The sequence below is a fragment of the Macaca fascicularis genome, chromosome 4 (assembly GCF_037993035.2).
Source record: "Macaca fascicularis isolate 582-1 chromosome 4, T2T-MFA8v1.1".
Classification (NCBI taxonomy): Eukaryota; Metazoa; Chordata; class Mammalia; order Primates; family Cercopithecidae; genus Macaca; species Macaca fascicularis.
This window is the reverse complement of record NC_088378.1, coordinates 167,160,287-167,172,387: the sequence shown is the minus strand read 5'-3', so window position 1 is coordinate 167,172,387 and position 12,101 is coordinate 167,160,287. Positions and strand designations below refer to the sequence as shown.

At 49.8% G+C, this 12,101-nt stretch overlaps 1 long non-coding RNA gene across 1 annotated transcript; it reads left to right on the top strand.

Annotated features, from left to right (window-relative positions):
• Positions 1-7,768: 7,768 nt before the first annotated feature.
• On the top strand, positions 7,769-11,195 carry LOC107129642 (uncharacterized). The gene is made up of 2 exons (XR_010586562.2): positions 7,769-8,092; positions 10,664-11,195. It is a non-coding gene; the product is annotated as an uncharacterized lncRNA (long non-coding RNA).
• Positions 11,196-12,101: the final 906 nt, after the last annotated feature.

The window sequence follows — 12,101 nt, the reverse complement described above, 5'->3', positions numbered from 1 at the left end:
CATGGGGATAGGGTGGGCAGCAATCCTAGAAGAAACCCCCCCATTTCATAAGATCTGTTGGGGCCAGCCTTTCAGTCTTTAGATGTGTCTTGTGTGCGAGGCACTGTAGCTCCTCTCCAAATGGTGTTAAGTGTCTCCCTACTCTCCTCCCCCTTGTTCCTCCCACCTGTGTTCTGTCCTTGCCCTCCCTGCTCTCTCCTTCCCCTCCCCTCCCTCCGCCTTCCCTCCTCCCCCTCCCCAGGCCAACTCTGAAGGACAAATGTCTTCCCCCAAGAGAGGCCGTTGCTCTCAGATGAGGAGCTAACCTACGAATGCTCAGATGCCCCAATGTTAGGGGAAATCATCTTCCTTGAAAGTCAGACCCTAAGCATTTGGGCTCTCCCAGGTTTCCCTCGTCCTGAGTGGAGCTTGGAGCCACTGAATCCAGGGCAGCCGAGCAAGCAACTTCTAAGCAAACGAGTGTGGGGCTCTGAGTGGGAGAGAGGAGGAAGTCTGAGAGTGAAAAAGGAATCTGTTGCTCTTCCACTTCTTCCTCCCCTCCTTCTACTTTCTCTCTTGCTTTCTCTGCCTTTCGTTGCTTTGACTCTCCAGAAATTCTCCCTGGAGCTGCAAAGTGGCGTCACTGAAACTTTCCAGAAATGAGCTGAAGTCACTCAAGGAAGGCCTTGGGAACTAGGGTTTGGCCCAGTGGGCAACGCATCGTAGACATTCACATGCGCTCCAGCACTGAACACTGTGCAACCTGGCAGGTAAGTACTCAATCTTTATGATGGTGGTAATGAAGCGAGATAACACCTCCAGTGCACGCTTCCTTTCTCTGCCCCTGGAACATCCCTGAAGCACGTGTGGTGCAGGATCTTTGAAGCAGTAATCATGAAATGTTTGGCACTGAGCTGTCTGCTCTGACCCAGGAAGAGGCGTTAGAGGAATTCTGTGGAAGGTTTGCAGAGGTCATTGACCCAGGATGCTGCTGGAACCCCAGCAGGAGGCGGGGGGGGGGGGGGTCCCAGGAATAGCACATCACTTGTCCTGCACAAAGGGAACCACTGGGAGCCCAGAACGGAGAAAACACCATGTGCTTCTTACTCCTGCTGCAAAGGAAGAGGAGAGACCCGGAGAAGGTTGCAACAGGAGCGGTTGAGATGACCACGATTAAGGAGACGTGGCTGCAGAGGTCAGCCTCCAAAAGGACTCTCAAAGGTCAGTGGCTGGGGGTTGTTAGGGCTCATTCATGATGATGCCTGCTACAAAGAGCTTTAAAATACGCAGCAACTCCAAAAAGTCAACAATGAAAACACAAACGTCCCAGTGAAAAAGCAGAGAGAGGACTTGAGCAGACGTTCTTCAAAGGAGACAGATAGCCATTCAGCACAGGAAAAGGGGCTAAACCTCGCTAATCATTAAGAAATGCAAATCAAAACTACAGCGAGATACCACCTCACACCCATTAGAATGGCCATAGCTAAAAATAAACAGAAAATAACAGGCATTGAAGACATGGCAAAACTGGAACCCTCATGCACGGTCGGTGGGAATGTAAAACGGTACAATCGTTGTGGACAACAGTATTGAGGTTTCTCAAAGTAAATAAATAAATAAATAAACAAACATAGAATTATCATATGATCCAGCAATCCCACCTCTGGGTATACAAGCAAAACAACTGAAAGCAGGGGCTTAAACAGATATTTGTACACCTATGTGCCTGGCAGCATTACTCACAATAGCCTGAAGATGGAAGCAACCCGTATGTCCGCTGGAGGCCGAATGAATAAACAAAATGTGGTCTATCCAGACAATGAAATACGATTCAGCCTTAAAGAGGAAGGGAATTCTGCCACACGCTGCCGCGTGGATGACCCTTGAGAACGTACTGCTCAGTGAAATGAGCCAGGCACAAAAAGACAAATTCTGTGTGATTCCACTCACATGTGCACCTACAAATGTGAAATTCATAGACAGCGAGTGACATGGTGGTTGCCAGGGACTAGAGGGAGGGAGGAATGGGGCGTTAGTGTTCATGGGTTCAGGGTTTCAGTTTGGGACAGTGAAAAAGTCCTGAAGCTGAGTGGTGGTGATGGCTGCACAACAACGTGAACGTGCTCAATACCATTCAATGATGTCCTTCGAAATGGCTAAGATGGCACATTTTATATTATGTATATTTTATTGCATGATAATATTTAAAAGATGAGCAGGGAAGGAAGTAGTGATGAGTGTGGGCAGGGGTTTGAATTTGTGTCCCAGAAACTAGAACAGGCCAGGAGGCCAGGAGAGAGAACCCACAGGAGAGGCTCCCACACACTGCCCCGCAGAGGGTCCTTCCCCCAGGGCTGTGCGTAGGTACCCAGGGGCCCAGGTTCCTCGAGGGCTGTATGAACTCCCTGCAGGCAGGGCCTGGCAGAATCAGAGCAGCAGAGGATTCCAGCAGATGTCCCCAGGGGCAGGAGGGTGAGGCTGCACTGAGGTCCCTGGCCTCACTGGTCAAGGGGTTTAGAGAAGAATGTCAGATAGCACTAGTGCCCTTGGGGCTTCAGGAGCCAGTGCTGAATCTCAGATCAGCTTCCTCCTCAGTCTGCATAGAAGGCTGGAAGCGCTGTCAAACAGAGTCCTGAACTGTTGGGGGCAGGTTGGGGAGTCTGCCAGTCTCTATTGGCAGGTTGGCCAATAGAGACACTGTTCCCCATTGGCCACCACTGCCATGACGGGAGGACCCGGGTGGGAGGTTTCTGGAGCTCAAACCGCCAAGCCAGCATGTGTGACGAGGGCTGGATTTGAAGGAGGAGCTCAAGGCAGTGGGAGAAATGCAGTCTCAGTGGTTGAGGTCCCTCCGCATTTGTGGCTTTCACTAGCTTGACCCTCTCTAGCCCCTTAGCAGAGACAATGACGCATCCCTGCATGCCTGCCCATTGGCTGGACCTTCTGTGCTCAATCCCACCTCACTTTCTGCTTCCAGTTCCTCATTTCAAGCGGAAATCTCACCGTTTCTAACCCTCTTGGCAGGGCTTCTGTCTTCCACTCTGAACTTTTGCTGAGACGTCATGTCAGGATTCAATCTCTCTAGTTTTGACTCCTCTGGCTCCTGCCATCCTTGAACCCACCTGGCCTGCTCTGGCCCCTGGGCCTGCTCTATGCATCTGCCTAGACCCTGTCCCCTGTGAGAGAAACTGCCCATGGGATGATGGGTGTTCAGGGCTGCCTTCAGGACGCGGCTTCAAAAGGCAACGGCCCCTGAGTGTCTGTGGTGCGGAGGAAGGTAAGGAATGGGGACAAGGGGGACAACCACCCTGCCCCAGAGCAGGCTGCTGAGGAGGTGTCCGGGAGGACTCTCCCCTGTTATCACAGGCCCCGAGGCTGGACGGGCCTGGTGGTGAGCAACAGCGTGGTGTGTTTGTGTTCTTGTGGGAGGTGGAAGGAAACAAGCCCAGAATCAGGGGAGAATCGCCCCGAGTCACCCACAGGACAGTACTCAAGACCCAGCAGCAGCACTGGGCTTCAAGCCACCAGCCATCCTCTCCAGATGCTGCTCCCTTGACAGGAGAGCAGAAGGCTCCATTCCACGCCCACCATCAGTGCGTTTTCTCAGAGTGAAGCTCACTAACTTCTCAGAGTGAGGCTCACTAATGTTCACTAGCTGAGCCTTGAAGTGTGCTTAGGGGAGGCAAGAAGGAGGAGAGCCAGGCTCTGAGTCTGGGAGAAGGTGACGCTGAGCACTGTTTCTGTACTAAATGCACACGAATCAACTTGCCACTTCCTCTAGCTCAGGACTTGTCCCTGTCACCTTTTTTTATTTTTTTTTTTATTTTTATTTTTTTTTAGATGGAGTTTCACTCTTTTTGCCCAGGCTGGAGTGCAGTGGAGTGACCTTGGCTCACTGCAACCTCCACCTCCCAGTTCAAGTGATTCTCCTGCTTCAGCCTCCTGAGTCACTGGGATTACAGCCCCCACCACCATGCCTGGGTAATTTCTGTATTTTTAGTACAGATGAGGTTTCACCATGTTGTCCAGGCTGACCTCGAACTCCTGACCTCAGGTGATCCACCCACCTCGGCCTCCCAAAGTGCTGGGATTACAGGAGTTTGCCACCATGCCTGGCCATCCCTGTCACCATTACACAGCATTATCCACAGCTCAGTGTCTGCAGGGCCAGGGTTTGGCCTCTCTCCATGTTCCTATGAAGAGCCTTCATTGGGATCATCCCGGGCCATAGAGCTTGAACGTGCTGTCCGGCTAGCCCCTCCACTAGGGCAGCAAGGAGAAAGAAGCTTATTTATTTATTTAAAGTTAAAGCAACAGCAACTCAACTAAATAGCAAGGGAACAAATCCAGACAGTCCCCCACTTATGATGTTTCCATTTATAATTTTTCAACTTTATGATGATATGAAAGTGACATGCATTCAGTAGAAACCGTACTTCCATACCCATACAACCATTCTGTTTTTCACTTTCAGTACAGTATTCAATAAATTACATGAGATATTCAACACAAATAGGCTTTGTGTTAGATGATTTTGCCCTATCATAGGCTAATGAAAGTTCTGAGCACACTTAATGTAGGCCAGGCTAAGCTATGATGCCAGGTACATTAGGTGCATTAAATACACTTTTTAATTTTAATATTTATTTATTTAGAGACAGGGTCTCTCTCTGTCACCCCGGCTGGAGTGCAGTGGCTCCATTTTGGCTCACTGCAACCTCCACCTCCCGGGCTCAAGTGATCCTCCCACCTCAGCCTCCTGAGTAGCTGGGACCACAGGCATGCTCCACTATGCCCAGCTAATTTTTGTATTTTTAGTAGAGATGGGATTTCGCTATGTTGCCTAGGCTAGTCTTGAACTCCTGGCCTCAAGTAATCTGCCTGCCTCAGCCTCCCAAGGTGCTGGGATTACAGGCATGAGCCACACTGCCTGGCCTAAAAATACTTTTGACTTATGGTCTTATCAACCAACAGTGAGTTTATTGGGACATAACCCCATCGTAAGTCAAGGAACATCTGTAAATCAATTAAAAACTGGACACAGGACCGGAATAGACATTTCTCAAGAGAAGACATACAAATGGCCAATAGGTGTATGAGAAAATGCTCATCATTAATCATCATGGAAATGAAAATTAAAACCACAATAAGATAGCGCCTCACACCTGCCAGGATGGCTAAGGATGTGGAGAAAAGCGAACCCTTGCACATTTGGTGGAGATGTAAGTTAGTGCAGCCATTGTGTAAAACAATAGAGAGGTTCTGCAAAAAATTAAAAATGGAACTCCCGTATGATCCAGCAATCCCACTACTGGGGATATATCCAAAGGAAATGAAATCAGTATGTGGAAGAGAGATCCGCACTCCCATGTCATTGAACATTTTTCACAGTAGCCAAGATGGGAGTATCCATCAATGGATGAATGGATAAAGAAAATATGATGTATATACACAATGTAATACTGTTCAGCCTCTAAAAAGAAGGAAATCCTGTCCTTTGTAACATGGATGAACCTAGAGGACATTAGGTAAGTGAAATAAGCCAGGCACTGAAAACCAAATACAGCATGATCCCAGTTACATGGGGAATCTAAACAAAAGTCAAACTCATAGAAACAAAGAACAGGATGGTGGTTGCCAGGGGTCAGGGGCTTGGGGGGCTTGGGGAGATGTTGATTAAAAGATTAAAATTTTCATTTAGACAGGAGGAAGAAGTTCAAGACATCTATTGTACAACATGGTGACTATAGTTAATATATGGTATATTTGAAAATTGCTAATAGTGTATTTTAAGTATTCTCATCGCAAAAATGTATGTGAGGTAATGCACAGGTTAATTAGCTTGGATCAGCCATTCTATGCGTCAAAATATCAAAACTTACTGTACACACAAATATATACAATTTTGTCAATTAAAAAAAGTTACAGATTTTATTTTATCTAGTCAAAAACAAGAGATATAAGAGAACAAACTAACACCAGCAGCCACTGTGACCATTTGAGCCCACCCATGGGGGGATGGTTACTTTACATGTGTTGTATCTTATCTGGCTCTCTCTCTCCAACCCTGCAGGGCAGGTGGCATCTCCTCTCAACCATGAAGGAACAGAGGCTCAGCCAGCATGTTGAGGCACCAGAATTCAAAAGCCCAGTATCCTCCCAGGACTCCATCAAAGCAAATGTGCAGAGGGCAGGAAGGGCCTGAGCAGAACCAGTGCCCCTGGAACCTTCAGGAAAATAAGACAGGCACAGGAAAGAGATGTTCAGCATCTGAAGACAAAGCCACAATGAAAGCCACCATTCTGGGTTTGGGAATGTAAAGAACTTCAAACCAGATAAATGAAGACTGCAGAAGAAAGAGGAAGAAATGGAAGTTGCTCTCTGACAGGACAACATGAATTTGGCAAGGGGTGGATTAGGCCGAGTGCTATCCGCGGTGATGAAACGCAGCAGCCGGTGGTCATGAAATATTTATGAATGGGGAGAGGATGCTGCATTCTGCAGTGCAGCACAGGGGAAAGCGAAGTTTCCAGAATACTGTAATAGCAAAACCCTCTATTCATTATCGGAAGCAAGCTGTAATGCCAGTTCCTATGGCAACGGGGTCCCCAATGGATTTTGTGCTTTTTTTTTTTTTTAAAGCTGCTCCCATTTACTATGGTACATTGCATTTGTTTTCTACCGGAGGTTTTGTGCTTGTCCTCTGCAAATGAATTCATCCTGTCCTCACAGTGGCTGGTGTGGAGACCGACAGGCTGGGACCTGGGGAAAGTTAAAGATTATGCAACTTTGAGCTAAATGTTCTGTAAGGACATTGATGACCGCTACCAGCACTTTCACTTCTGAGGGGAAAAGAAGGGGAGGGCAGGAAAGAGGTGGGGAAGGGAATAACTAGGGTGCATGGCTAATTAGAGGGCATCTATCCCAGTCCCTACAGGCATGATCTTTGCAACCCAGGCTTGCACCAGGGAAGAGTCCTTGAACCCAGCCGGGCTCTCCAACAACGTGCCTGCTGCAGCCGCAGTGGAAGCTGATACTTGCACGGAAAGCTCAGACACAGAGTCCTCTGGGGTAGGGGTGTTGGAGAGAACAGTGGCTTGGTTCCCAGGGGAGCAGGCTGCCCCTCCCAGAGAAGCGCTGCAGGCCTCCTCCACCTGTAGGCCCAATCTCTCTGCACCACGCCCCCATTACTTATCACTTCCCCCTCAGTGTGAAGTGGGAGTTTAATTTGGTGGTCCTTTGAATGCGGGTCTTCCAGGGGAGATGTTTCTGTGATTGCCTGGCCATGGACTGCTGTTCACAGAGACAGTCTGTCCCAGGCCGCAGGAGCGCCTCAGAACCTCTCTGGGGCGTGGGTGAAGCGGTCAACAGCGGCTTCCTCCATCTTGCCCCGGACAGCTTGATGACGGAACAGTCCGCCACTCACTCAGGAAGAGGCTGCCTCCAGGGGGCAAAATTGTACGTGTCCCTCTCAGGGCTGCAGCTGTGACTTGGGAGGTGTCCTGTCTCTTTGGTGGCCTCATGAGGGCTGTGTGAGTCCTGATAAATGGCATAGGATGGGGAGTCCCCTTAATGGGGGTCAGTACAGGCCTCCTGTCCATGGGGCTATTCCAGGCTAAAAATAGATTCTACCGCTGCAGAATGACTATGCTGGCTCTACTGTGCTTTCTAAGTCACCAAAGGGACTCACAAGCATGTGTGAGCAGAACTGGGAGGATGCCAGAAGAGGGATGAAATAAAAATTGTGTATGCATATCTTTCTTTTTGTGGAATTCTACCTGGAGCCTTAGGAACGCGACTTACCACTCATGGGAAAGGCTTGCCCAGAGCCAAGGAGGAGCTGCGGGGACGTTTCTCCCAAGTCATCCGTTCTCCGCGTTTAGACTTCATCTTTAGGACGGACCTTCAGGCCCCCAGGCTGCCTGCTGACCTCCCTGGCATGGGTGGGAACCGGGAGCTCATTGGTAAGCAGCAGGATTCAGGACTATCGACTGAACCCCACCTCCTCTGTGGGACGCACCGTGCTGTGACTTTGGGGTCATCATCTCTCATCACCTCTACACAGGAAGATTATCTCCCCCACTTTGTAATGAGGAAACGGAGGCTGCAGGAGGTAAGTCACTGCCCAGGCCACACTGCTCCTCAGAGGCAGAGCTGAGATCAGAACCCACTTCTGTCTGACCCCAAAACCTGTGCCAAATGCCTTGCTTGATGGCCTCTTGCAGGAAAGGGCAGTGTCCCATTGCAGCCAGGCCCTAGCCCAATACCAGGCTCTGCAGGCTCCACATCGCTTTCCCAAGGCCCAAAGGGGGTACACCGCAAAATGCTGGGGGTGTAGGAAGAAGATATCAGAAATTCTAGTTACGGTTTCCTCTTATCCTAGTAAAATACCAACTTTTATGTCTGCATTGTGATGCATTTATTAGCTCAGTAGCACATTTCTAGAATTTATAAATCAATAAACCTTCACATTGTGGAATACGTGCTCAAGTTTATTTTACTGATATTGGAAGTGAGCAAAAAGACTAGAGTCTCATGTTCAAGAGAGTGACCAGGGTCCACCCCAGGGCTCCTCGGGGGCCAGAAAGGACGGCTTGCCAAGGGCGGCCTCCATCTTCACTTGCAGCATTGTTGGTTCCCCGGGATCCTTCCAGGCCCGCTCGACTCTGATCTCAGTCCCCTGTGCGTTTCTGTAGGAAGCTCGCTTTTTACTAGACCTGAGAGTGCAGGAAAGCCCTGTTCCTTTGGGAGGCTGGCTGTGTGCTCTGCTGCTGTTTACTCTCTGTGGGGGCTCTCCAGTGGTCCAGTGGGCATTACAGGAGCACAGAGAGAACGGGGGGAATGGAGAAGAGGGAGTGAAGGGCACACACACTCAGACCCCACCGGACCCCTACAGAAGGCCTGAGGGGACAGCCCTTTCTGAAGTGACGCCTTCCTCTGTTGGGCAGCCAGGAGCCTTCCCTGGTGGGACCCATGAAGCCCTGGGGCTGGGGCAGGGTATGTGAGACGGGCACAGAGCCCCTTCTGTTTCCTTCTCAGGCCAGAATCATAACTGTCCATGCAGTCCTTAAAAGCAGAGAGGGAGCCTCTCCTTCCCCATCCATCAACAGCCTTCAGTGTCTAATTACACGCATAGAGCTTCAGTTCCCTTCTCTGTAAAATGGGGCTAATACTAATAAGACCTCTTCAGGGCGGTGTGGGAAGTCAGTGAAACTCCAACATCTCCAAAACCACCCAGCAGATCGTAGGATCTTGAAGTAAGCACAGTGTTTGGCATACAGTAGGCGCTCATCAATGCTGGTTCCTTTCACTCTCTGCCACTTGCTGGCTATGTGTGACTTAACGTCCCAATGCCTCAGTTTTTTCATTTTGAAATGAAAGATAATAGCTATCCTCAACTTCAGACGAGATCAGGCATGTTCAGGGTGGTATGGCCATAGACCCCAACTTCAAAACAACAGGCACATCCACTCAATTCAGGTAGCACCCACCAACTGTGCCACGGGCGTAAGAGGCAGGAAGAGCACGGTGTGAGCCCACGGCTTCGGCTCCTGTTGCTCACTCTCTGCATATCCTTGTGCAGTTATCTGGGGTTATGCACTGGCCTTTTTGAGTCTCAATTTTCTTATTTGTAAGCTGGGGATAGTCATATCTCATTAGATTTTTAGGAGGACTAAATGGGACAATAAATATAAAATGCTCAGCACCAAACTTAGTCTATGATCAGTGCTCAACAAATATTAGTCACTGGTAATAGCAGAACCACCTGCATTATGACACTGTCATTTCCAGGCCCTCATGAGGATTCTCATTTACTAGTCATACCAGCCCTGCAAAACGGACACTATTGCTTCCATTATATAGATGAGGAAACTGAGGCTCAGAGAAGCTAAGTAACTTTTTCAAAGTTACCCAGGCTGGGCACGGTCACTCATGCCTGTAATCCCAGCACTTTGGGAGGCCAAGGGGGGCAGATTATTTGAGGGGAGGAGTTTGAGAACAGTCTGGCCAACATGACAAAACCCCATCTCTACCAAAAATATAAAATGTAGCCGGTTGTGGTGGCACGTGCCTGTAGTCCCAGCTACTCAGGAGGCTGAGGCAGGAGAATTGCTTGAACCAGGGAGGCAGGGGTTGAACGGGTTGAACATGCCACAGCACTCCAGCCTGGGCAATAGAGCAAGACTCTGTCTCAAAAATAAATAAATAAATAAATAATAAAAATGCTGCCCAGTTGCCCAGTGACAGAGCCAAGTCTTGCTTTCCAAGCCTGGGCTCGCTCTCCTACACTAACTACCTGGCTCCATGCTGCCCAGTCCTGGGCTGGCTGCAGGAGGCTGCTGCATTACCCACCTCAAACCACACAAGCACTGGCAGTAACAAGAGGCCCTAGAGAACCTAGAGTTCTCCAGTGGGTGTGGTTCTCTGGCTGCCGTGGGCTGCCAGGGATCCCTTAGATTGCAGATGCCACAGTTCTTTCTTGCCACCTCCGGAAGTGAGGCTGCAGCACCACGAGCCAGGCAGCAGGAAGGGAGGAAGTCTCGCTTCTTGCCAGACGTATTGTTTAACTGCAACAGTCAGTTCTCCAAAAGCTCTGCCGGAAGTCCACCCCAGAAACTCAAGGGAGGAAACTGACCGCCTTCTTGGGGTTTTCTTAACTGTGCTTTGTTTTTCCGCTCTGCAGGAAAGATGCAACCTGGGCCAGAGGACCCTGGAGGCTGTGCCTGACCCCAGACAGCTCAGACGAACCTGAGCAGCCATTAGCAGCTGTGTGGGCTCCTTTGCACTGTGGGGCTGCTCCTGGGGTGAACGATGTCTTCGTGTGTGTATGGGGTTCGGGGGCTGAGCTGGCTGACTTGCAAAGGACACACCGTGGCCCAGCCCTGGGCGGCATCCAGCCTGCTTAGGTGGCCTTCTGTGGGCTTGGCCACAGACACTGAGGCCTTTCTCTGTTTCACTTCCTTGTGCCAGCTTGGCTGTGTGTGAACAAAGGAATCACAAGCACACACCTCTCTGAGCTCACACTTGTATAAAGTTGCACTGAAGAGCTTGGTGAATCAAAGTTCAAGAAGGGTGACTTGGCCAGACTTGGTGGCTCACTCCTGTAATCCCAACACTTTGGGAGGCTGAGGGGGGGCAGATCACTTGAACCCAGGAGTTCAAGACCAGCTTGGGCAACACAGAAAGACCCTGTCTCAAAAAAAAAAAATTAAAAATTAGCTAGGTGTGGTGAGGTGTGCCTGTATTCCCAGCTACTCTGGAGGCTGAGGTGGGAGGATTGCTTGAGCCTGGGAGGTTGAGACTGTAGTGAGCTGTGATCACGCCATTGCACTCCAGCTTGGGTGACAGAGCAGGACCCCATCTCTTAAATTTAAAAACAGGAAGAGAAAGAAGGAGGAGGAGAAGAAGAGGAAGAGGAAGAGGAGGAGGAGGAAGAAGAAGAAGAAGAGGAGGAGGAGGAGGAGGAATGAGGAGGAGGAGGAGAAATGAAGAGAAGGAGGAGGAGGAGGAAGAGGAGGGGGGAGAGAAGGAGAATGGAGAAGAAGGAGAATGGAGGAGATGGAGAAGGGAGGATATGGAGAAGGGAGGAGATGGAGAAGGAGGACACCTCAGAAGCCCTCAATAAAAACAGGGAGGAAGGTAACAAAAACATCAAAGCTGCTGAGTCTGGTGCCAGGAGCAGGGGCCTTAAAAGCTGCGTGACTTTGTCATTTGAGTTAACCTCTCCGATCCTCAACTTCTTCTTTGTGAAGTGGGAATAAGATTTTTTTGTGTTTGTTCTGAGACTCATAAGTGACATATGTAAAGTTGTTGGCTCCTGGTCTCTTTTATCATCTGGGGTTAAGCTTAGAAGTGGGCACAGGTGCTGGCAGCTGTGGAATGCTGGGGAGGTTGCAGGGTGGGTCCCCTGGTCACAGAGAGCTCCTCACTGCCAGGGCTCAGGCGCCCCTCACTGGAAAGGCCTCATTGCCGGGGTTCGGAGCTCCCTTACTGGAGAGAGGCTTCCTGAGTGTTGCAAGCTACATGGACAGACCACGTGAGATCAAGCGTCCAGACCCCTGGGCCGAGTAAATCTTGGGCCAAGATTGTGTGGCTTTAGGGGACATTATGGAGCCTCTCTG